We start from the raw sequence: 25,624 nt of genomic DNA, 5'->3' as shown, positions 1-25,624 counted from the left end.
CTGTCGGAGTATCTTAAAATCCCACCCAACCTCCCTCTCCCACTCCCACCTCCTCTTCTGCCCTTCTCCCGCTGGTTCCTGCCAGCCTCCCATCTATGGTGTGGGCTTGCCTCGGATTTGCCAGTCACCATTGGTGTCAGGGCTGGAGGATCCCTAGTCTCCACCTGGAGGCTCTGAGTCCCGGACTCTGCCTTGGGCTGTCGACCCAGTGGCTCCACCTCTGCTCCTAGCTCCCTCGTCTCCAGCGTCGCCTGATGGCCCAACTGCTCCACCGGGCTCCCTCGTTCTTTCGGCTCCGCCTTGGTTGGTCGTCGACTTTGCCTGTTCAACGACAAGACAAAGTCCCTGTTCCGGATCGGGGCTAAGTACCATCACCCTGTGGACCAGACTGATGTGGAGGGATGCCATGTTTCAGTGTCTGGAGAGCATCCTACCATGATCCGGAATGCGACAGAACCCAGAGCCCAGCCCATCATCACCCTGCTCCAGAGCTTCAGCCCGAGCCCACCACGGACGAAGAGCCAGGCCCCATCGCAACCCATGGATTTTAAGGTCCACCTCTGCTCCTAGTTCCCGGCTGCGCCTTGTCATTCCGTACCACCGTTTCCGTCCGGCTCCTCCCTCCCCCCGGCTCCACCTTGCTCCTCAGTCGCTCTGGCTCCAGGTCTCTGGCTTGGTTGCCAGAGCCCTCGGCTCCACCCTGGCTCTCTGGATCCTTGGGGTCACCCTGGCTCGTCGGCTCTCCATCTCAGGCTCCACCACCTGCTCCACTGCCGTCGGCCAGCTCCCTGGTTTCAGCAGCCCTTCCTTCACCATGGCTCCTGCTCCAAGTCCCTCCTGTCTTCTCCCTGGCTTCTCCCTCCATCTCCACCCTGGACTCTGTTCGTTGTCCTCCTCCCAGGTGTCCGTCCTCCACCTGAACTTCCTCCAGTATTATATGCCTGCCTTCCTGCCAGCTCTTTGCCATTTCCTGTCGCTACATCCTCTCCTTTATCCTCCCTCCTAAGCCCCCCTCTCTTGACATAGCGTGACAATATTACAAATATTACAAATGTGTTTTACTGCCCATATTCAGGTATGATACAAATGAACAGGCTGTAAGTGCAAACGCTGAATTCTGAAAATTTCTAATAAACTATGGGAAACTTTCTCTCGAACCTCTGTAAAAATGACCCAAACCACAAGTATAAAGCCCCAAAATCTCAAACAAGACTCACAATTACAACTGGCAATCGAAATCTAGTGAGGCATCATGCACTCCACTGACTCTCCATGCAAACACGTGTAATTTAAGAGCACTTTCCTCTTCCAGTCCGCTCTTACAGGAGAGTTTCTCTCAGTCAATTTTGAAATCCTACCTGTGTTATTTTACACTCGAGTGAGCTCAGTCCATTTCTGGGCTCAGACAGCACCAGTCAGCCTAAATAAGTGCCATTTTGTGCCTTTTTTTTTTAACTTACTGTAACCTTTCGAAGACTTTCACAAGTCATTACTTTGTAAGCTTTTTGGACATTTGTATTACTATATATTCTGCTTTCAGCCAAAGGTTTTATGGTAGCATATTATGTCCATACAAAATGGACATATTTAGAAAAAGTTCAGTGATTGCTGGCATTTACAAAAGTCACTGCAACCTAGTGAAAAATAGGGGGAAAAACACTGGTGGATGAAATTCGCTGACCTTTACTTATGCCTCTTTGCCGGCGTGCTTACTTAAGTATCTGATACTAATCAAATTTCCATAAAATTCATCGAGGTAAACGATACTATTAGATGATTTCTCATTCTCATTATAACACAGGAACCGAATATCATTCATTTCTCTATCCCAGAGGTCAAAGCTTGCTACAATCCTGAAACTCACAACCCAATTCTGTGTTGCTCATTTGTTAAAAGACAAAGAGATTCTTTTGTCCCCATTTCCTCAATGTATAGCAGCTCCCTGTGAATGTCACCAGGAGTGTGTAGACTGGACACGGTATTGTGAGTTTTACAGTGTGCGTCAGGGGAATAAGTCCCATGAATCTATATTAGATATTACACTCCCTCTTTCTGTCCTCTCCTCCACACAAATGAATTTGGATCCAGAAACCTTTTAGAGAAGAGATCCAATTTAGCCATTCCTTGATATGAAAAGCATATCATCATCGTCTGTGCAAATGATTTAACTTACCGAAGGGGGAAAGGAGAAATAATATGAAAGTAATTAATTGGACTCAATTCATAAAACTCACGTCTCTGATAAAACATAACAATCCACTCCGGGATATTGCACTTACTGATGCTAGCACACAGATGTGCATGCTATAAAAGTATTCAGTATTACTTATTCTTAATAACTAAAAAAAAATCCATAAATGCCTTAAACTCTTGTTTTACCAAGCAAAAGTCAGGAATGATATGGTAAAACTAAGCTAAGTTTGTTAATGCATTAGATATAATGGCAATCAACAACAATAACAATACTTTCACAACATTACAACATTTATGCTGATGTTAATTCCCACCCTTGGTAAATATGAGCAAAGGCGGCTGTGAAAATAATTCTGCACTGTTTATCCTTTTGATCTTTTAATTAAAAAAAAAAAAAAAAAAAAAAAATGAAATAAATGTTTTTCTCTAGTACTTTGTTGACAGCCAATTATTGCAACGTACACTGTCAGAAAATGCTGGGTTATTTTTTTAACTCAAATGCTGGGTTCAGCCTGTTGGGTCATTTTATTGGGTTGTTTTCTTAATATTTTTACCCAGGTGCTGGGTTTTTTTTTTTTTTTTAACCCAAATGCAGGGTTCAAATTTTTGGGTCATTTTATTGGGTTATTTAATTTATTTTTTTTTTAACCAGTTGCTGGGTAGTTTTTTTCTGTAGCTAAGTTGCTGAGCCATTTTTAACGCTGGGTTATTTTTTCTACTCAACCGCTGAGTTGAGCCCGTCAAGCTGCTGTGTTACAGTCAGAGCGTGGGCTTTTCGAGTCCTCTACAAGATAGAGCATTTCTCAGCGCTGCCAATTTGGTGCACTTCCTGAGCGAAATAAAGGTTTGTATACATCTTATTTAATTTATAACATCTTTACTGTGCTGTAAATTGTATTATTTTACACAACACAACATAAGGACGAGACGTCAGTCACTTTGTCGGTCACTTTGATGGAAACGCCTTTTGCCTTGCATAAAATAAACTGATTTTATTCGTTATAGTACTGAGTTTACTTTGATGTTAAAATATGTTCTCTAATGTCAGTACTGTTTGTTTATGGGCAGGTTTTGGAGTCCATCACGGCATCTTACAGCTACGAATGAAACGTGAGGCTGCAGGCTGAGGTTTGCAATTACCCCAGTGAACAGCAACCCTTCACCAGCTCTTAAAATGTTACATTCTTTATGTCCAAAATGCTTGTTAAATGAGTTTCTTGGTTAATAATAAATGTTCATCTTGTGATTACTGCTGTTGCTTCTAGTAATTCTGTGTGTTTTTTCATAAGTTCCACTTCATTTTAAGCCAGCAATATAATAATTTTTAAACAATAGTTGACATAAATAAAATAACCCAGCATGTTTGGTAAAAACATGTAACCCAACCAGCTGGGTCAAAAAAACCCCAGCATGTGTTCTGTCCAATATTAACCCATTGCTGGGTTGCCAAATAACCCAAGTTGGGTTGTTTTCAACCCAGCATTTTCTAGAGTGTACTTTTCCCAAGTTAACAGCTCTGAGTTTTCTCCAATAATGCCTGATGAGGTTTGAGAACACCTGACAAGAGATCAGAGACAGTTCCTTTATACAGAATCTCTCCAGATCCTTCAGATTTCCAGCTCCATGTTGGTGCTTCTTCTCTTCAGTTCACCCCACCTATTTTCTATAGGGCTCAGTTCAGGGAACAGGGACGGCCATGGCAGAAGCTTCATTCTGTCCTCAGCGACACATTTTGTGTGTTGATTTTGATGCTTGTTTTGGATCATTGTCCTGATGGAAGATCCAACCATGGCCCATTGTAAGATTTCTAGCATAGGCAGTCAGGTTTACATTTTCAGTCAAGAGCAAGATGTCCAGGACCTCCTGCAAACTTTTTATCCCTGTTTGCACTAAACCCATCTGATGGGTTTACTGCCAAAAAGCTCTTTTTTTGTTTCATCTGATCATTCAAGCTAGGTCCGATTAAAGTTCCAGTCGTTTCTGACAACTGAATATGCTAGAGTTTGTTTTTGGATGATCGAGGAGAATTCTTCTTGAAACTCTCCCAAACAACATGTGGTGATGTAGGGGCTGTTTGATATTTTTATTAAGCTTTCTGACCCCAAGACTCAACTAATCTCTGCAATTCTCCAGCTGTGGTCCTTGGAGCGTCTTTGGCCACTCAAACTCTCCTCCTCACAATGTATTAGGACGATATAGACACACGTCCTCTTCCAAGCAAATTTGAAATTTGATAAACATCTTTAGTTGATTGGAACTTCCTGAAATAGGGATTTTCAATGCTTTAGCTCTTTTCTTACAGCCACTTTCTATTCTGTGAAGCTCAACAATCTTGTTATGCACATCAGAACTATATTCTTTGGTTTTACTCCTTGTGATGGATGATTGAGGGAATTTGCCTTTGTGTTCCTCACTTTTTTATTCCTGTGGGACTGGACGTCATAGCTGGATAATTCCATGCTCCTAGTCACCCTGGTGAAAACCCTGCTAAAAAATGTAAATATGAATAGGAAAATTTCAAGGGGTGCCAATAATTGTGGCCAACATGGACTGGAGAAAAACATTGATTTCATAATTTGAGTCACCCCCTCTTTCAGCTTTTTTACTTTAATGAAAGGTTAGAATTTTGTACATTTTTTGAATGGAAGATCAAAATGATTAATGATACAGATTTATTTTCAAAGACGTGTTTGCTCATATTTGCCAAGGGTGCCAGTATTAATAGAGGGTATACCACCACATTTGTAACAATGAATTAACAATAAAAAAAGTACTTAACATTAATCTAGATTAGTAAATACTGCAAAAAGCTTCTTATTAGTGAAGCACAATATATTAGAAATGTTAATAAACTGCAATGTCATGTAAACATATTTCTAACACTGTCTGGGTTTTATAATGTGGTGATTTTGTTAGTTACCAGCTTGTATTTCAGACAGTTAGTGGTAAAAACTGTTAGCTGATGGTTACACACTTAAAACATGCCTCATAAAATACCACCACAGTATGTACCTATGTAATATTTGTATCCTCTTTAGACTCACATATATAAATCTGTTTAGGAAGCTAACTGAAGTAGACAGGCATTCAAGCAAATGTGATTTATTCAGTGATCACTTCTTTGGCCTTTTACTTAACTGAAAACATCAGATCGTCTGGCATCCTATTTTGTGTTGGTGTATCAGTATTGAACTTTCCCTCATTGTTATCATCAGGGTTCATTGATTGTTTCCAAGGTCAGTCAATAATTTCTGCCACAATAACATCATACAGTTGCTTGTGAATTTGAACTCAATGAGTGTAGATGCTTGTAGAAATGCCTAAATTGCTTTTATTCATCAGTTTAGCTGTTGTTTGGACGAAGCTATCTTATACAAAATGCATTATTTCTTCCTGAGCCATTCAACTTTGTCAATCAATAACATTCAATAAGGCCATACTGCATCTGACTTACAGTTTATATTTCTCTGAATCTGCTCGATTTCTACACACCAGCTCCTACAAAGGCATTAGAGCTAATAAACACATTTTAATCTTTGTTTTTGACATTTAGTCTGTGTTATGCTCCAACAATAACACTCGTCAAATTGAAAACCCTCTATTAAAGACAACACAAGCCAGTGGAGCATTGCCCAATTCACATTATCTACCATGAATATGCTTGATATGAGATAATTATGCAAAGCAAACCCTTGAAACACTGTATATTTGCTTCGGCTTTAATTCTCAAGAAACATTTTGCTAGTGTAAATGGACTAAAATGCTAATAAGATGCCATCAAGTTAGAAAATTCTGTAATAATATAATTTTTTTTCTCTATGCATGACTGACACCAGAGTTAAGTAGCTTGTAGAATCAGTACTTTGGTGAAAATGTGCCATTACCACGCAAAAAACAGTGTAAGAAAAGGAAAAAAAGCATCTACTTATTTACTATGCATGAGTTTTATGTCATCCACTTTCTTTACAATCCTTAACAGGTGGCTCTACAACTGAGGAAATGTTCCTTGGACATAAATGCACGATAAAAGTGGGCCACTACGAGCGGCCACATCTGTCTGTGTGTGTGTTTGGATTCCCGTCGTGTTTGCCATTAGGCTGCGGGACCTTTCTGGGTGACCTGTGAAAAAGCACCTGCCGCATTTGGACAAGAGAGTGCACGGCTGTGATATTTGAGGACAGGCCTGGTAATGACAGCACCTGTTCATCACACACATACACACACAAGTGAATCAGACTGAAGCCTGAATTTTTTGTTTTCTTTTTTTAGCATACATGCATCATAACATGAATCAGTTGTCCTCAGTTTTCCTTGCAGCTTGAGTCTTTCACATTAGCTTGCATTGTTGATTTATGTGCGTGTGTGTGTACAAACTTTGCGTATGCTGGTGAATGTGACGCTGTGGTTTCCAAGAGCTGACTCTGGAGTTCTCTTTTCTGTTACAAATGAATTAAATGAATAAGCTCTATAAATACACTTTTGTATGAGTGCCATTGTATAATTAGCAGCAAGAGGCCCTTGGCTATCAACACCCACAATTAACAAGTAAACCACAGTGCATTTTAATGAGAAATTAATGAGAAACATCTTTAAGTCTTTGCTATAACAGCAACCCCGGTAATTCACTTGTCTAAAATAAACTATGCAGGTCAGTTCTTTGGCTGAAATGGCTCTGGCTTTGAATAGGTTTTCAAAACCTATTGGACTACACAGATTTATGAGAATAAGAATGAAACAAGCCATTTAAAAACAAAACAAAACAAAACAAAAAAAACACAAACCAAACCATTAAACAAAACAAACACCACAAAACAAAAACCACAAACCCAACCACAAAACAAAAACCATAAACCAAACCACAAAACAAAACAAGAACCACAAACCAAACCAAACAAAAAAAACAATAAATCAAAACCACAAACCAAAACAAAAAACACAAATTGAACCACAAAACAAAACAAAAAACCAACAATCCAAACCACCAAAAAACACAAAAAACTAAACCCCAAAACAAAAAGAACACAAACTAAACCAGAAAACAAAACAAAAACCACTAACTAAACCACAAACAAAAACAACAAAGACAAACCACACCACAAAACAAAACAAGAACCACAAACTAAACCACTAAACAAAACAATAACAACAATCCAAACCACAAAACAAAAAAACACAAACTAAACCACAAAATAAAAAACAACAACAATCCAAACCACAAAACAAAAACCACAAACCAAATCACAAAACAAACAATCTAAACCACAACACAAAACCACAAATCAAACCAAAACAAAAACCACAAACTAAACCACTAAACAAACACCACAATCCACACCACAGAACAAAAACCAAAGTAAACCACAAAACAAAACAAAACAAAAAAAAAAACACAAACCAAACCACAAAAAAGTACAAAGTAAACCACAAAACAAAAAGCACAAACCAATTCAAAAAACAATCTAAACCACAAAACACACACATTAAATCACAAAAAACAAACCACAACCCAAAACAAACAAACAAACAAAAAAAACACAAACTAAACCGCAAAACAAAACAAAAAAACTAAAACTAAAAAACTAAACCACAAAACATAACAAACAAAAAACAAGCAAACACACACAAAAAAACAAACAAACCACAAAACAAACACAAACTAATCCCCAAACCAAAACAAAAAAAACAACAAACCACTAAACAAACAAACAAAAAACAAGCAAACCACCAAACAAAAACATAAAACAAAACAAAAACCAAAAAAAAAAAAAAAAAAAAAAAACCTCAAACTAAATCACAAAAAACCCAAAACAAAACAAAAACCACAAACCAAAACAAAAACTACAAAACAAAACCACAAACTAAACCACAAAACAAAATACACACTAAACCCGCATACAAAACAAAAAGCACAAAACAAACCACAAAACAGAAAAAAAAAAACAGATTAAACCACAAAATAAAACAAACAAACAAACAAAAAACACATGCACACAAACCAAAACAACTAAATTTCACATGACTTTTAAGATACAGAAGCAAAAGATGTGTTCACACAAAATTGCTGTAATTTCAAGGTTTCAACATGTAAAAAACATTCATGTCCTTGTTCAACTGGTAATTACAGCTTGCAAGATTGTACTTTTCTGAGAGCTCCCAGTTGTACCACATGACAGCTGTACCACCTGACCACTGCAGATTCATTTAGGTCAGGGGTGTCAAACTCAATTCCTGAAGGGCCGGAGCCCTGCAGAGTTTTGTTCCAATCAAACAAGGATGTGAACAGCTCCAAATTGAGAGTCACGTGTTCGAGCCTATGGCAATTACCACATGCCGTGAATGCAGTAAAAGTGTCAAGACACCATGGGTGAATACGGGTAAAAATGTAACTAAACAATTCACTCATTTGCATACATTTCCAGAACAGATATGTAAACAGTGGATAAAGCTCTCTTCTTTCATATTGTTGCAATAATATGAAATAATTCTGCATATCTATGGATTGCAAATTTATCAGAGCATGAAAGAAAAGGGGTTTACTAATAATGTCTTATGTTATTGCAACAAAATGTTTGTACATTTTGGACTTCCCATTTTAGTACAAACTCTGTTTGACCACATGTAATCTAGAAACAAGTGGATAGAGGTGTTACCAAGGAGGTCACCACTGGAACTGGCTTTCTTTAAAAAGACTTTGTTTTTGCTCAGCAAGTATTCATGTTTAGTAACACCAATAATTCAGATTTAGGATATTCTGCCACAGACAGGAATGAAAGAAGGTGTGTATTCAGGCATTTGTCTATCTGAGGATGATTTGATGTGACAAGGGCTATGGAAGCAATATACTATGTTTGATGGGTAATTTATTCGGTGCAGTGACAACTTTTTCACATCCATAGCCCAGAGCGGTTTGGGTATAGAGGAGTTTTAAGTAAAAGCGGTAAGCAAATCTGATGATGTGAAACGCACACGCTTGATAGAGCATAGACGCAGACAGATTCATATCGGACATATATTTAACTGAAAAAGACTTGAGGAAAATCATCTCAATCTTTTACTGATCTAGGCTACACTGTGTACCTTCAAAAATGCAATTTTTCACATTACTTGTGACTACCAAACTTTTTTTTCCAGGCATTATCATAGGTAGATATCACAATGCATGTGTTACTGGATATATTTTTGCTTCATTGCTGTGGAGAATGAATCTTTCCACATACCCAAACATGTAAAATTCAATTCTGGACACGTTTTCTGAGGTAATACCATACCGTATTGCAAGACTCAAGTTAAACAAGGGTCGTAGTAACTCACATCGAGAGAATAATTTCATACTAGATTTCATCTGATTGTCTAATCTGTATGGAAATCTCTCTGTTAATGAGTTACAGGTAAAAAAAATTGAAGAAGGCGTTCCAATGTTGGTTTTGGGCTCAAATCGAGCGGCGATAGCACATCAGAACCGAAACCTCCACTGCTGCTTCTCATTTCATTATCATATGTCTGTGCTTGTCTACTACACAGTTATCAGATGTTAACTATAATTGGTACAACAATTATTGCTCTAACAATGTGTATACCTGTAATTAGAGAGTTGTGCAATCTATAACTGCAAATAAGAAGCATAATAAAACTGATGTGCATCAAAAAAAGCATATTAACTAAATAGAAAAAAATAAATGTCTAAATGCTGTGTGCAATTTTTTAACATCTATGCTTGAATGCTTTTCTATATATATGCAAATGGAAACATACTGTAATTACAGACAAGGTACGACATATTTTCTGGTTCTTTATTCCGTGTCCTCATCTACCAGAACAATTTCAAATCAATGCTGAAGTTTTAAAAAGACTGTGTTCATCCAGAAATTAAAAGTCTATTTTACTCATTTTCATGCCTTCCCAAACCTGTATGACTTTATTCTGTCTGTGTGCATAAAATACAATTTCATAATAAATGAAGTTTATAAGTTTTGTAATTCATATAAAAGTATATTTTTAAAATAAATTTAATTTATTAAAATTAAATAATTGTAATTTAACCATTTAATTAATTTAAATACATTTAAATTAATTTATATATTTATTATTATAATTTAGCAATTATAATTTTTTGAATTTGTAAGTCGCTTTAGGTAAAGTGCCTGCGAAATGGCTAATGTAAATAATACAAACAATTTTGGGGAAATTTAGCATACACATATATATTTTTGATGATTTTTAATGACTTTGAAAGTCTTTCATGCTCACCAAGCATGCATTTATTTGATTCCAAATACATATAGCAGTACAGCATTAACAGAGTATACAATGTAAAATATCATTATAATTTAAAATAACTATTTAAATATATACAAATATAAAAATATATGTCACCCTGGACCACAAAACCTTAAGTAGCACGGGTATATTTGTAGCAATAGCCAAAAATACACTTTATGGGTCAAAATGATTGATTTTTTAATGCAAAAAAATCATTAGGATATTAAGTAAAGATCATGTTCCATAAAGATATTTTGTAAATTTCTTACCGTAAATATATCAAAACTTAATCTTTGTTTAGTAATATGCATTGCTAAGAAATTTGGACAACTTTAAAGAAGATTTTCTGAATATTTAGATTTTTTTGCACAATAGAATTCCAGATTTTCAAGTAGTTGTAAAAATAGTTGTAAAAAAAATCATGACATACTGTTAATCAAAATTAGGCAATGTCAAAATTATGATTAAAAAGTCATAATTATGACAAAAATTCTGAAATAAGAAGTCATAATTATGAGATAAAAAGTCAAAGCTATCACATTTAAAGTCAAAATCATAATACTGACATACTGTCCATCAAAATTATGCGAAGTCAAAATTATGACATTCTATAAGACAAACTGTGATAAAATTATTATTAACAGGTAATTCTGAAAAAAAAGGTCTAGTATGAGATATTAAGGCATAATTATGAGATAAAAATTCATAGAGTTCACATTTAAAGTCAAAATCATGGTTGAAGTCAAAATTATGAGATACTAAGTTGTAATTTTGAGATGAAAAGTAAATGATGGAAAAGTCATAATCATGACATTCTATAAGTCCAATTATGATCAAATGTCAAAAATTATTTAAAAAAAACTATTTTGAAAAAACGGTCAGACATAAGTCAAAATTATGAAATGCTAAGGCATAATTATGAGATAAAAAGCTATCATGTTTAAAGTCAAAATCATGGCATAAGTCAAAATTATTATAAAAAGTTAAACTTATGACAAAATGTCTGATATAACTCAAAACTATGAGATACTAAAGCATAGTTATGAGATAAAAAGTCATGACGACATCTTAATCATTACATTCTATAAGTCAAATTATGAAAAAATGTCAAAAAAGTATTATAAAAAGCCAATTGTGAACAAAGATAAAAAGTCATAGCTATCACATTTAAAGTCAAAATCATTAGTCAAAATTATGATTAAATGTAAAAAATATTCTAAAATGAAATTTGAAAAAAGGTCTGACATAAGTGATACTAAGGCATAATTATAAGTTAAAAAGTCATAACTATCACAAGTCAATTTTATCATATAAAGTCAAAACTAAGAAAAAAAAGTCATAACAAAATGTTTGACCTAAGTCAAAATTATGAGATATTTAATAACTATGAGTTTGACAAACTATGAGTCAAAAATCATGACATAAAAAGTAAAAAAAAAAAAAACATCACAATTATGAGGTAAAGTTAGTTATGACATTATTATTTTTTTATTTATTACAGTCACTTTTGTGTCCTTGCTGAATAAATGTATTTACAAAATAATTGTACAAATATAAATTAAGTTTATATATATATATATATATATATATAAAAGAATATATATATACACATACATACATCATATCATAATGGCTGTTTGTAGCGTGCAACTGCATGAAGGTGAGTAAATGTTGTTGATCAAACTTCATTTCTGAGTGACCTATAGCTTTAAGCTATGAAAAGGTGCTTGTAATTTTACCTGTTGCACTGTGGGTACTGCTATTGAGCTTTTTTGCATAAACACTTGTGAATGAAGCAAACACGGAGAAACTAACACAGTGAAAGTAGTGCAAAAAAGCAGCAGAGCTATATGATATTTAAAATAGTATTGTGTTTCAAAGAGACTGAATAGAAAGTGTAAAATAAGTCCAGAGCTCAGTTGTCTCTTTTGTCCTTCCCTGAGCTTCATCTCCAGCGCAGCTGCACTGTGCTCATCTGCCGCTGAGGGACACAGAGGCAGGAAGGCGCAGATAATTGGGTCTGTGAGGTACAAGCCTCTGGAGATTAGATTCCCTCTTTAGCTTTTCATAGACAGCGTTGTGTTATAACCATGGGCAGGACGTGAGACCCGAAGAGACACCAGCTCCATGATAAACAAGATACTGCTCTTCCATCTCTTACTTACTTTTTAGTTTCCTGGTTATAGTAGTAGATTTTTCTACTCTGTATCAGTTCATGTTACTGTGAGAAACTAACTCCACAACATGAAGCCTCTATTAGATAAATAATGTTAAAATCAGCCAGCGGTGCAACAATTGGCTATAATAAGTGTTTAATTTCATGTACTGTATGTGGGATTAAACTAATGACAAAATCACATGGACACTTGAGGCTTCTTATAAAATACATTAACTCTCAAAACAATCGACTGCTCATTTTAATTAGAGGTACAAACAATGCATCTGTATTACTTATTTGTGCCCCACTGTGTGCTGGAAAAAAAGCACATAGTAATAGTAGCATTCACTGCCTGACAAAAGTTGATAAATTAATATTTTGTACAAATAAATATATTTTTCTAATCTCTTATGTTCAACAAGGTTATATTTATTTGATCAAAACTACAGTAAAAGGAGTGATTATAGCAGTGAAATATTAAAAAAAATTAAACTTTTCCATTTTAATAAATTTTACAATTTTTTTCAGAAACCATTCTATTATGCTGACTTGGTACATAAGAATTATTATAATTAATAAAAACACTGCCTATATGCTTTTACTCAGCAAGGATGCAATTAGTCAAAAACATTTAAAAATCTTAACTATTCCAAATGATTGACTGCCAGTGTTTAGTACTATATATATATAGTAATAATATATTACTACTATATAATATAGTATATATTATATAATATAATATATTATTACTATATACAGTAATAACATATAGTATATATATATATATATATATATATATATATATATATATACACACACACATACATACATACATACATGTTATTCAGCATTTAAATATATTAATTATTCCATTTAATCCAATAATACTATATATACATACATATACATACACATATATACATAAAAATATATGTATAATAATAATAATAATAATAATGTTATTCAGCATTTAATTATATTAATTATTCCATTGAATAAAAGAATACTATACATATATATATATATATATATATACATAAAAATATATGTATAATAATGATAATGTTATTCAGAATTTAATTATATTAATTATTCCATTGAATAAAAGAATATATATATGTATATATATATATATATATATATATATATATATAAACACACACACTCACAAAAAATTAAAACAATTATGAAATAAACGTATGTTTAAAAAGTCTAAAGTTAGTGGTAAGTATGATTGAAACAAAAATTTTACAATTTTTTACAATATTTTACAATTTTTTTTTTTTTTACAATTTTTTATATATATATATATATATATATATATATATATATATACATATATGTATAATAATAATAATAATGATAATAATAATAATAATAATAATAATAATAATTATGTTATTCAGCATTTAAATATATTATTATTCCATTTAATAAAATAATACTATTACACACGCACACACACACACATATATATATATATATATACACACACACATACACACATACACTCAAACAAATTAAAACAATCATGAAATAAATGTATGTAAACAAAAAAAAATAAGACAAAAAAAATCTAAAGTTAGGGGTATGATTGAATCAAAAATTATTATTATTATTAATAATAATAATAATAATAATAATAATAATGTTATTCAGCAAGAACACATCAAATTAATCAAAACATTTAAATAGCTTAATTATTCCAATTAATCCAGGCTACCAGTGTTTAATAATACTATATTATTAATAAATGAGACACTTATTAAATGCAAATATATATAGAGAGAGAGAGAAAGAGATCATAATAATCATGAAATAAATACATTTTTTATAGATTTTAATTGCCGTTTATTGCATTAATGAAAACATTTAAAAATCTTAATTATTCCAATTAATCCAGGCTGCCAGTGTTTAATAATACTATATCATTAATAAATAAGATCATTATTAAATACAAAATATATATATATATATAAATATATAGATATATAGATATATAGATCATAATAATAATATTTTTATAGATTTTTATTGTTGTTTATTGCATTAAATTAATCAAAACATTTAATTATTCCAATTACTCCAGGCTGCCAGTGTTTAATAATTCTATATTATTAATAAATAACAACATTATTATACACAAAAAAACATTATAATAATAATAATATTATAATAATATAATTTTTATAATTTTTTTGTTTATTGCCATTTATTGATGGCTGCCAGTGTTTAATAATACTATACTAATAATAAATAACATTTGTTTTTTGACAGTAATTAAATAAACAAATATATATACTACAACAATCATGAAATGTATATATATATATACATACATCTTATTAAAAGCCAGTACACTTCAACAGTTTGCTGTCTTTTCACATTCAACAAAATCATAATGACGGATGAGTCATGTACTGTAAATGACACTTATCTCTATAGTGTTACCTGAACTTGTGGGAAAATATCTGCCAGCTATCACACCTGAAGAAATATGGCCTAATACTCTTGTAATTCAACACATAGCAACAGGGCAGTAAAGATCTGTTTACACACACCTCACTAGTGGATTCATGCTGCCATCTAGTGTTCAATCTCAAATTCAACTTAATAACATCATGTCAGTAATCAGGAATAGTAATAGTGCAGCTCTGTGGGAGATTTTCTTATGAATGTCTCACCTGCAATTTAGATATTATTTAATCAAAGGTTTCAAATGATGAATTAATGTACTGTACATGCCTGGTCCTCTGTCTGATGTGAAGCAGTAAAGGATTTGATCAAATCTAAATTTTTATGACAGCTGTTAATTGTTTGCAGAGAACTGCTGCCATATTTCAGTGTGAGTGTTTGACAAGCATGTAAACACTGTCAGAACATCAAGAAGCTGCTGAAAGATTGTGCTGTGATACTGAGGTCATGTGCTGGCATGTCATCTGTTATCTAGTGAAAGTGACAGTAAGTTATTGCTGTGCCGCATTCTGTGAATAAGAAATGTAATCAAACTGAGGAGAGAGGGAATAAAAGAGGTCTGACATTCTGATCTGTTTCACTGGGATGAAACAGATAATAAATGATGAGACATCATAAAAGTGCTCTGTTATGAATGGCTAAACTCCTGGAATGTAAAATGAGCAACAACACTTAGTATTGTAATTTGCTGTCAGGTCATTTACAGTTCACACTGTCTCATTTGTAAATAACAGTTCACTCTTACTGTACACAAGTGTTTTTAGATTTATGAAAATATACACACACCAAAACCTCAATTTATAAACATAGTAGTTAACATTTGAAGTGGATCAAAAGTTTATAAATCCAGTCCTCACATGCACAGGGTCTATCTTCCTTGAAGTAACCATACATAGAGCTTACAACATCTACCCATAACCTCATCTGCATATACACTCGCATATACATTCTGCATATCAGAAAAAAGGTACAAAAGCTGTCATTGGGGTGGTACCTTTTTGAAAGGTACACCTTGGTATCTAAAGGGTACACTTTATTACCTTAAAAGGTACATATTTGTACCTAAAAGGTACAAGAAATTAAGAGATTTCAAACATTGTTCAAAACTGAACAAAATTCAAAAACGAAAACAAAACAAAACTAATGTGCAGGACAAACATCAATTCTAAATGTATGATGATTTTAATTCTGTGTTTTTTACACAAAGCTATCACATGGCCTCACAAGACTTGCAATATAGTGAACTATAGTGAAGCTATACTGTATGAACTACTTTAATGAAACTCTTAAAGAAACAGTTCACACAATTTAGGATTACATCACTTGCTCATCAATGGATCCTCTGCAGTGAATGGGTGCCGTCAGAATAAGAATTTTACAGCAGAAATAAATGCGACAACAGCCAGTCAGTGCTTGTCACTAATATCTCTGTGTGAATAAGTGTAGCGGTTTTGTCTGATACACAAACTCAAACACACCTGACACTCACTGTGATTACAGCATCTGCATCTCAACATATGAGGACATGAACTACTTCTCAAGAGCTGCTCTAAGCAGGGTTGCCAGGTCCCAGAAAAAAAAATTCAACTCAAAGCTAACACAAAACCCACCCAAAATGAATGAAAACTTGTTCACAAATCTGTCTAAATCTGTGTTAGTGAGCACTTCTCCTTTGCCGAGATAATCCATCCACCTCACAGGTGTGGCATATCAAGATGCATGATTATTGCACAGGTGTGCCTCAGGCTGGCCACAATAAAAGGCCACTCTAAAATGTGCAGTTTTACTGTATTGGGGGGGTCTGGGGGGGTCTGGGGGGGTCCGAAAACCAGTCAGTATCTGGTGTGACCACAGTTTGCCTCACGCAGTGCAACACATCTCCTTCGCATAGAGTTGATCAGGTTGTTGATTGTGGCCTGTGGAATGTTGGTCCACTTCCATAGAATGGCTGTGCGAAGTTGCTGGATATTGGCAGGAACTGGAACACGCTGTCGTATACGCCGATCCAGAGCATCCCAAACATGCTCAGTGGGTAACATGTCAGGTGAGTATGCTGTCCATGCAAGAACTGGGTTGTTTCCAGCTTCCAGGAATTGTGTACAGATCCTTGCAACATGGGGCCATGCATTATCATGCTGCAACATGAACTGATGGTCGTGGATGAATGGCACAACAATGGGCCTCAGGATCTGGTCACGGTATCTCTGTGCATGCAAAATGGCATCAATAAAATGCACCTGTGTTTGTTGTCCATAACACACGCCGATACCATAACCCCACCCCCTCCATGGGCCACTCGATCCACAACGTTGACATCAGCAAACCGCTCACCCACACAACGCCGTACACGCTGTCTGCCATCTGCCCTGTACAGTGAAAACCGGGATTCATCTGTGAAGGGAACACCTCTCCAAAGTGCCAGACGCCATCAAATGTGAGCACTTGCCCACTCAACGACGACTAACTGCAGTCAGGTCGAGACCCTAATGAGGATGACGAGCATGCAGACGAGCTTCCCTTCCCTTCTGACAGTTTGTGCAGAAATTCTTTGGTTATGCAAAGCGGAGCATATTATTATTATTATTATTATTAAGATATATCATGCAACCAATGAATTTTTAATAATTTATACAGCTTTACAATGCTGCTGTGCAGCATCTTATTTGCCAAAAAATAATAATCCAATGTTTTGTTGTAAAACAATTATGCTTTCATTCCATTACATTTTAAAACATTGATTAAATTGTTAAAATCTAATTAATTCACTTAATATACACCCTTTTTATGATAAATTAGTTTTGAATCATAAAACACAGAATTCAGAACATAAAATAAATAAATAATAAATAAATAAAATTGAAAAACAGATTTCATGGGACCCTAAATTAAAAGGTAGCTCTGTGGTGTGAACAAACAAATTATCTTTACACTCATTATCAAGGTCTAACAAACATGTTGAAAGAATTTCCATGCCCTTTAATGGTAAATGAATATCATGATAAATACTGATATTGTATGATGTGAAATTTTTTTTTATAATAAATTGTGATGATGTTTTTGGCCATATCGATCAGTAAGCACCTTTCACAAACAAAAACAGTTCCAAACCAACATGGACTACAGATCATTTACTAGTATTTTTTTTTCTTTGTACCAGTAGTGACTGTTTAAATTTAAAATGATGGATTTGTTTCTTACCATAGGTTTTCACTTTACAAGATAATCAATCTGCTGGAGTTGTGTGCATTTATGTGATTTTAATCAGCTGTTTGGATTCTCTTTCTGACGGCACCCATTTACCGCAGAGCATCCATTGGTGAGTAAGTTATGTAATGCTAAACTTTTCCAAATCTATTCCAATGAAGAAACAAACTACATATTTGATGGAATCAAATCGGCAAAGAACCCCAAAACAGGAATTGAACCCGGGCCGCCACGAGCACAGTTGTGTCATATGTCGGTTTCAGCAAATGTTCATTTTTGGGTGAACTATATCAACCACAGGTATGTCTGTGCATAGAGCTTACAGCACCTATTTATTATGCATAACCTAATCTACATATAATTTCCATTTGGTTATTGCCACCCAGACACTGATATCAAGAAATGAGCACATTTGAAACCCATTTCCAAAATGCTGTTCCAAACTCCTATAACTTTCTTTCTGTCAGGACCGCTATTGTCAAAGATGACTTTCAATTAGCATACAGTTTAGATTGGCAGTATAGTTCTACTTAGCATGGATAGGAGCAGAGAGAGCAGCAATAACCTCCTTTGGGTAAACAGAACAGAACCTTACTGATTCACTGAGGAATATCAGAGGAGGAGCTGGGGATGAAGGAGGCTAAATAATACTAAATGGTCCTTACATATGGATACTGTGAAAAGTTTCAGATTCCTATATATAAATGTGGATCAGCTGAGGGCCAGCTTGACTGACATGACCTGCCAGACCTAATGCTAAGGTTGATTTCTGTACAGGTTGCACTTTTCCAGCCATAGATTGGATCAAAGTCATACAAATGTATTTTAAATTGAACACAATATAGATTATACACATCTATGACACTATCCAAGTTCATAATTATGCAAAACTGTGATTAAAATGCAGACCGTTACCTTTACAGCAAGACTAGAAACTTCTACTTCACATAAATTACAACGTTTTTAACTCCCTCGAAATAAGCTGGAGTTATAGGATCCCCAGAGCCTTCAAGATAGAGACATTAAATGCAAAAGATATGCAAATACTGAACATGATACAATTATTCTGCATAATTCTCAAGAGAAAAGGGAAAAAAAATCACTTAGATGCTGTAAAACTCTGGGAGCTGGGGAATTGTGTTAAGATGTGCTGTTATTCCTATTCATTTTGTTCTACAAGGATGAAAAGACAAAGTAAGAGTTCAAGTCCATAATTTGAATCATTAATTTTAAAATTAAAAGGACAAAAACACCAACAATATCATACAAATGTGAAATAAGCACTTGTGTCTATGGTTTCAGAGATCAATGCATGAATACACGTCTACATACTATTCATTTGTCAGTGTCAGACGTCACCGCAGCAAATGTACCACACTGCCAATTCTTTTAAGCACTTCCTGAGTTTTTAGACAGTTCACATTACTTTTTCAAAGTGGGTGCTTCACTTTGCATTAAAAAGTAGCAATACCCAGCGGAGAAAGAACAGTCTTACATAACCACTGTCTGACTGCTGCTTCCAAATAGCATCTTCAGACGACCATACAATTCAGTTTGGCACTCTAGCAGAACAAGACCCAGTGGGTTGCTTTGTCATTTTGCCACATTTTTTTCCTCTTTTTTTTTTTATTTTATTATTTTTTTAAAGAACAAAAATGCGTGGAGGAATCAGATAGAAGGACCTGTTTGCTGCCAAAAAGCTCTGGGTTGGGTTTTCATTTATGTTTACATCAGCGTTGATATGCAATCAATCATTTTGACTTTTGGAAAAAGAGAGAAATTGATTAAAAGTTATAAGTAAGACAAATTATTACCTTTAAAATATATTTTCTAACTTTATATCAAAGAATACTGAACAAATATATATCAGTTTCCACAAAATTATTAAGCAGCACATTTTTAGCACTGATACTAATGTTTCTTGAGCACCAAATCAACATACTGTATAATTTCGGAGAATCATGTGACACTGAAGACTGGAGTAATCGCTGCTGAAAATTCAGCTTTGCCATCACAGGTATAAATTTCATTTTAAAATATATTAAAACAGATAACCATTATTTTAAACTGTAATATTTTGGGGTTCAAGTGCATAGCGCTGAAACCCTATCGTAATTGTTAGAATGGTCACACATGAGCGATTTCCGTGTAAAACTGATCGTGCAGACCAAACCGTAAGTCGTAGAGACTTAAACTTGGAGGGATGGTAGTACTCACACTGCCCACATCGTGACCAAGGCTCGCCCCAATTGCCCTGAAGGGGGCGCTATAGCAATGGAAAGTATGAAATCACTCCTAAACCAGGGGTGTCAAATGCCACAGCCCTGCAGAGTTTTGTTCCAACCCTGCTCCAACACATATACTATGCAGTTTTCAATTAAGCCTGTAGGACTTGATTAGTTGGATCAGGTGTGTTTAATTAGGGTTGCATCTAAACTCTGCAGGGCTGCGGCCCTCCAGGACCGGAGTTTGACACCCCTGTCCTAAACCATCAGTTGCAGGCTCAAGCGTCTTATGTTTTTGGAATTCTTTGCAGAAAACAGAACAGAATTGATTGTGAGCCGAAATTTTTGGGTATTTCGCATTTTTGGCAAAACGTGAACTAGTCCTTGGTTTTTCACCTGATTGGAACCAAACCAGTGCAGAAAGATTCTCTGTAGAGTGAATATCAATAATTCTCCAAAAAGGGTTGAACTTTCGCCGTTGCAAAGGGACGCCAAAACATTTGAAGGGGGGCAACTCTGTACACTTATGTAAGAGCTCAAGGTGAGTTCACAGGAAAAATATGTGGAGATTGGCCACTTGGTGGCGCTATAAGAGGGGAAAAAACTTAAAAATGACTATAACTAAGTAAACATTTGTCCTATCAACATGAAAATCGCTGGGCACAATCTTGGTCCAAAGTGCCACAAACGTCTATGGGGACATTTGCGTATCTCAAAAAAAAAACATGGCTGCCATTGGCAGATGAATTTTGAGCTCCTATTAGACCAGGTTAACGCAGGCCAATCGGACTTGGTGGGCCTGTTTGACTCACAGCCCCAAAGGTCTGTGAGAAATTTGAAAGAAATCGGCAGGTGGGGGGGCCATGTTACATTTTTTGATGGTGTAAACAACTGTACATTGCACGGTTTTCTGGCACATACACATGATATTTGTATCGTATGATAGACCTTCTTGTTCCTAACAACTTTACCTCTAGAATCACTGCTGTCAAACTGTTTTTTGAAATGGTTGAGAAGATGTGAAAAACCTACTTTTGCGAACTAGTCCTAGGTTTTTTGTCTGGAAAAAAACACCACAGTGCAATTCTCTGGATTCTCTAGGTCAATAATTACCAAAAACATGTCGAAATTTACCCTTTGGGAAGGTATTACAGGGTCTTTTAGAAAAGGGGCCTGTCCAAAAGCCTATAAAGCCTAAACGAAAACTCAAAACTTCACAATCCCACTGAGCACGTGGGACAGGTGGTTCTACAAAAAACATGCAAAGTTTCAGGGAGATCGGACCATAGCTGGTGATATAACAGTCATAAATGTTCTAAAAACATCATATTTCTATGGTAAATCACCTGGATTTGACAAAAATGCTTTTTTAATAATTGATTTAGGTGGATACAGGCTTGCTAATTAAATATGTAACATCTTTTTCCTTAGGTGTTTAAATACCTAAAGTGCTTGAACCCCGGTAATCGCTGCTTGCAGCTATATTATTATATTGTTTTTACTGCATTTTTTGATCAAGTAAATGTAGCTTCGGTGACCATAACAAACTTGCGAACAGATTCGCCATTTGATTGGCCCATTTTAAGCACTGACTAATCTAATCGCCCCTGACTGGCCAATACACACCTACATTCAACAGAAATGAGTTTAATTGGTTATAAGGCTCAACCAAGCACAAAACAGAGTGTAAAAAGCAAACTGCAATATGCAGTGTGAGCATAATGTAATTCAGCGAATTTACACTTTTCATTAATTTTCAGATTTCATTTTAATCACGACAGTCGCAATACATTGTTTAATTGTGCTGGTGCATTTTTTGCCACTTTGACTTGGGCATTTTTGTTCATTCTGGTGACATTTTCACTATAAGCCCTCACTATAAGCCCGATGCACACACATACTATAAAGATACAAAAAAATAAGACTACTACTACTGTATAAGATTACTACGTGATTAATTCTACTAGTAAGTTAAACCATTTATACAATGGGGACATGAAAGAGTGCAGCATACTGTAGCAGAACCAACCCTGGTAAGCTCCATGCTGTACTTGTTTATCCCAAGCAATTCTGTTTTGCAGATGGCAAAAGCACGCCTCCCTTGAGGTGCATATGGTGGCTATTGTATGTAGGCTGCTCAATACAGTGCATTCAGATTCTCATTAGCTGAAAAGAGGAACTACAGAAGGCTGTTTCTGTCAGTTCCCGCCTCCGTGCAGCCATATGTCTGAGCTTTGTGCTTTGAGTGACAGGACACGCCTACTCAGCCAATGAGGCCTTGATAAGCTGCACAGACTGGCTCCGATACAGCCAGAACCGCTTACATTCATTTACTCATCAATTGTGTTGTGACTGCTGCAAATGTTCCATGTTTATTTGTTTATCACTGTACAAATGGGGAAAAGTTTGGGATCACTACTTTTTAATAAAACAAATTAATACTATTATTCAGCGGGGACAAATTAAATTGATCAAATAGGACATTTACAGTGTTACAGAAGAATTCTATTTTAAATAAACAAAGTTCCATTTATCAAAAAATTAATTAAAATAAAATAAAGCCTTCACTGTAAAAAACAATTTGTTGAGTCAACATAAAATAATATGTAATCTGGCTGCCTTAAAATTTTAAGTTCAGTCAACTCAAAAAAAAAGTTTATTCAACTTGAAATGTTAAATTATACTGACAACTTAGATATTTGAGTTGAATCAACTTTAAATTTTAAGGCAGCTGGGTTACTTACCCATCTGTTAAGTTTAGCAAACACAAATATCTAAGTTGTTACTTACTACAACTTAACATTTCAAGTTGATTAAACTTATTTTAGTTTACTGAACTTAAAATTTTAAGGCAGCAGGGTAACAAATTATTTTAAGCTGACTCAACAAATTGTGTTTTTTATTTTTTACAGTGTTGGTAGACAGAAGAATATTCCTTCAAAATACAAAACTGTATCTGCGCAGGGTCAGAAAGCTCTTGGATTTCATTAAAAATATCTTAATTTGTGTTCCGAAGATGAACAAAGGTCTTACTGGTTTGAAACAACATGAGTAATTAATGACAGATTTTTCATTTCTTTAATATCAACTACACTCTTGAAAAAACAAAGGTTCTTAAAAAGGTTCTTCACAGTGATGCCATAGAAGAACCATTTTTGGTTCCACTAAGAACCATTCAGTCAAAGGTTCTTCAAAGAACCATCTCTTTCTTACCTTTTTAAAAATCTGAAGAACCTTCTTTCGCCACAAATAACCTTTTGTGAAACAGAAAGGTTCTTCAAATGTTAAAGGTTCTACAAAAAGGTTCTTCTATGGCATCATGAAGCAACTTTTTTTTTAAGAGTGTAAACTGCTAAACCTCTATTCTTTAAAAGAACTGTCATTGCTAGTTAACTACTTGACAAGCAATATTCTTCTTAACCAGCAGGTGACAGCATTGCACAAGTAGAGAAAGAGCAGCACCTCTCTGAGAAACACACTGGCAGCACAGGTATTAGTCACAATACAGAAGCTTACCATATATATTATCATCTACATATTCTATCATACCAAGCACAACTCGTACAGTTTGGAAACCATTTTTTACCTCATATGAATAAGCTTCAATATGTAACACATGATTAACACTCTATTACTGCACTCCCATTTTCCAGCATCAATTGTTGAATATAATCATGTCTTTAATCCTATTCTTTTCCTGTCTTTCTTTGTTCTCCCAATCCTGTCTTTTCCCATCAACCCTGAGCAATAAACCATGCTGTCAGTGTGTGAAATAATAAAGAACTCAAGCTCAATCCCTTAGCTCTCCTAAGAAAGAATATTTAATGTAGAGAGAAAGCAACCTTTAAATTATTGCTGGTCTATTAATAGTTTGCACATTAGATACTATAAATGCACGTGACTTGATATATCAAGCTCAAGTCATAATTACTCATTAAGTATATAATTGATGTTTGCACACACAAAAATAAGAGTTCTGTGTGAAGGTATCCATGGTGAAGATACTATAATAGGCTACGGTGGGAATATAATAGTACAGAGTAAACTGACTTAAAGCAGGGTTTTCAATTCTGCTTCTTGCAGAGCTCAGTTATTAACCTGCTCCAACACAACTGCCTGTAATTTAAAAATTAACCCTAGGTCCATCTCTATCTTCTTTAGGAGTGTGTAAATGAAATGAAAAAGAGGTCAAGAACTTTAGAAGCAAGACTGAGAACTTTCAGCTTAAATATAGAACAGGTAGGTTTTATAAACAGCACCAGGCAAAGGTTTGGAGAGCATGTATGTAAGATGTTATATGAGTGTGTATCTAGATATTTACACACACATTTTCAGTCAGATGTTGTACTTGAAATGATTGAAATAGCAGGATCTGAAGCAGCCTCCAGCAATTATTAATTCTTCATCTTACCTTTATCATTAATGACCTTGTTTTGTTTTTTTCAATAAAGATGTGGCATTGCATCTTGTTTTGTTAAGCATATGCTTGCAGATTGACAGACAGACAGGCCTTATTTATTACTCCCCGAGGGTAAATTCAGATATAAAATGATGAAAAGCAGCTCACATTTTAGGACTCATTCATGCAGAAATCCAGATAAATTAAAAAAAAGCCTTCATATTTTTTTTCATAACCATATGTCCGATTCAGAAATATCTGGTTGCTCAAGGCTATATTTTGAACACAAGGGATGAAAGATTTGTACGTCTCATATACAAACTGCATGATGACTTTCAGATATCTGTTAGATCAAGCTATCTGAACGAAGGATACAGAGCATACTGTGTATACAGAGAATCTGTGATGAAGAAATGTTATCTTATCAATTGTCCACTCGAAAGTCTATGAACATCATCAAAACACCACTAGAAGTAGCCAAGGCAGAGCTCAAACTTTCAAAGGCAATGGACATTCTTTAAACATATTCCTTTAAACATCAAAAGAAAAACAAAAAACTTGCAGCAAGTTTTGGAGGTGTTACACTGAGCAAACAAAATGCAATGCAACAGCCTGACGAAAATAAACAAAACAAACCATACTGAAAACTGTGAAAATGTGTTGCTATCTTATGGAACCAAAATCTACCTGAGCTCTTAAAACTAACTTTCA

At 34.7% G+C, this 25,624-nt stretch overlaps 1 long non-coding RNA gene across 2 annotated transcripts in view; it reads right to left on the bottom strand.

Annotated features, from left to right (window-relative positions):
• LOC127152110 (uncharacterized) overlaps positions 1-25,624 on the bottom strand; it is a 69,089-nt gene that overhangs the window by 26,013 nt on the left and 17,452 nt on the right. The gene's annotated exons all lie outside the window — the stretch shown is intronic.

Source organism: Labeo rohita, chromosome 21, assembly GCF_022985175.1.
Source record: "Labeo rohita strain BAU-BD-2019 chromosome 21, IGBB_LRoh.1.0, whole genome shotgun sequence".
Classification (NCBI taxonomy): Eukaryota; Metazoa; Chordata; class Actinopteri; order Cypriniformes; family Cyprinidae; genus Labeo; species Labeo rohita.
The sequence above is the reverse complement of the archived record's forward strand: the minus strand, read 5'-3'. Positions and strand labels throughout refer to the sequence as shown.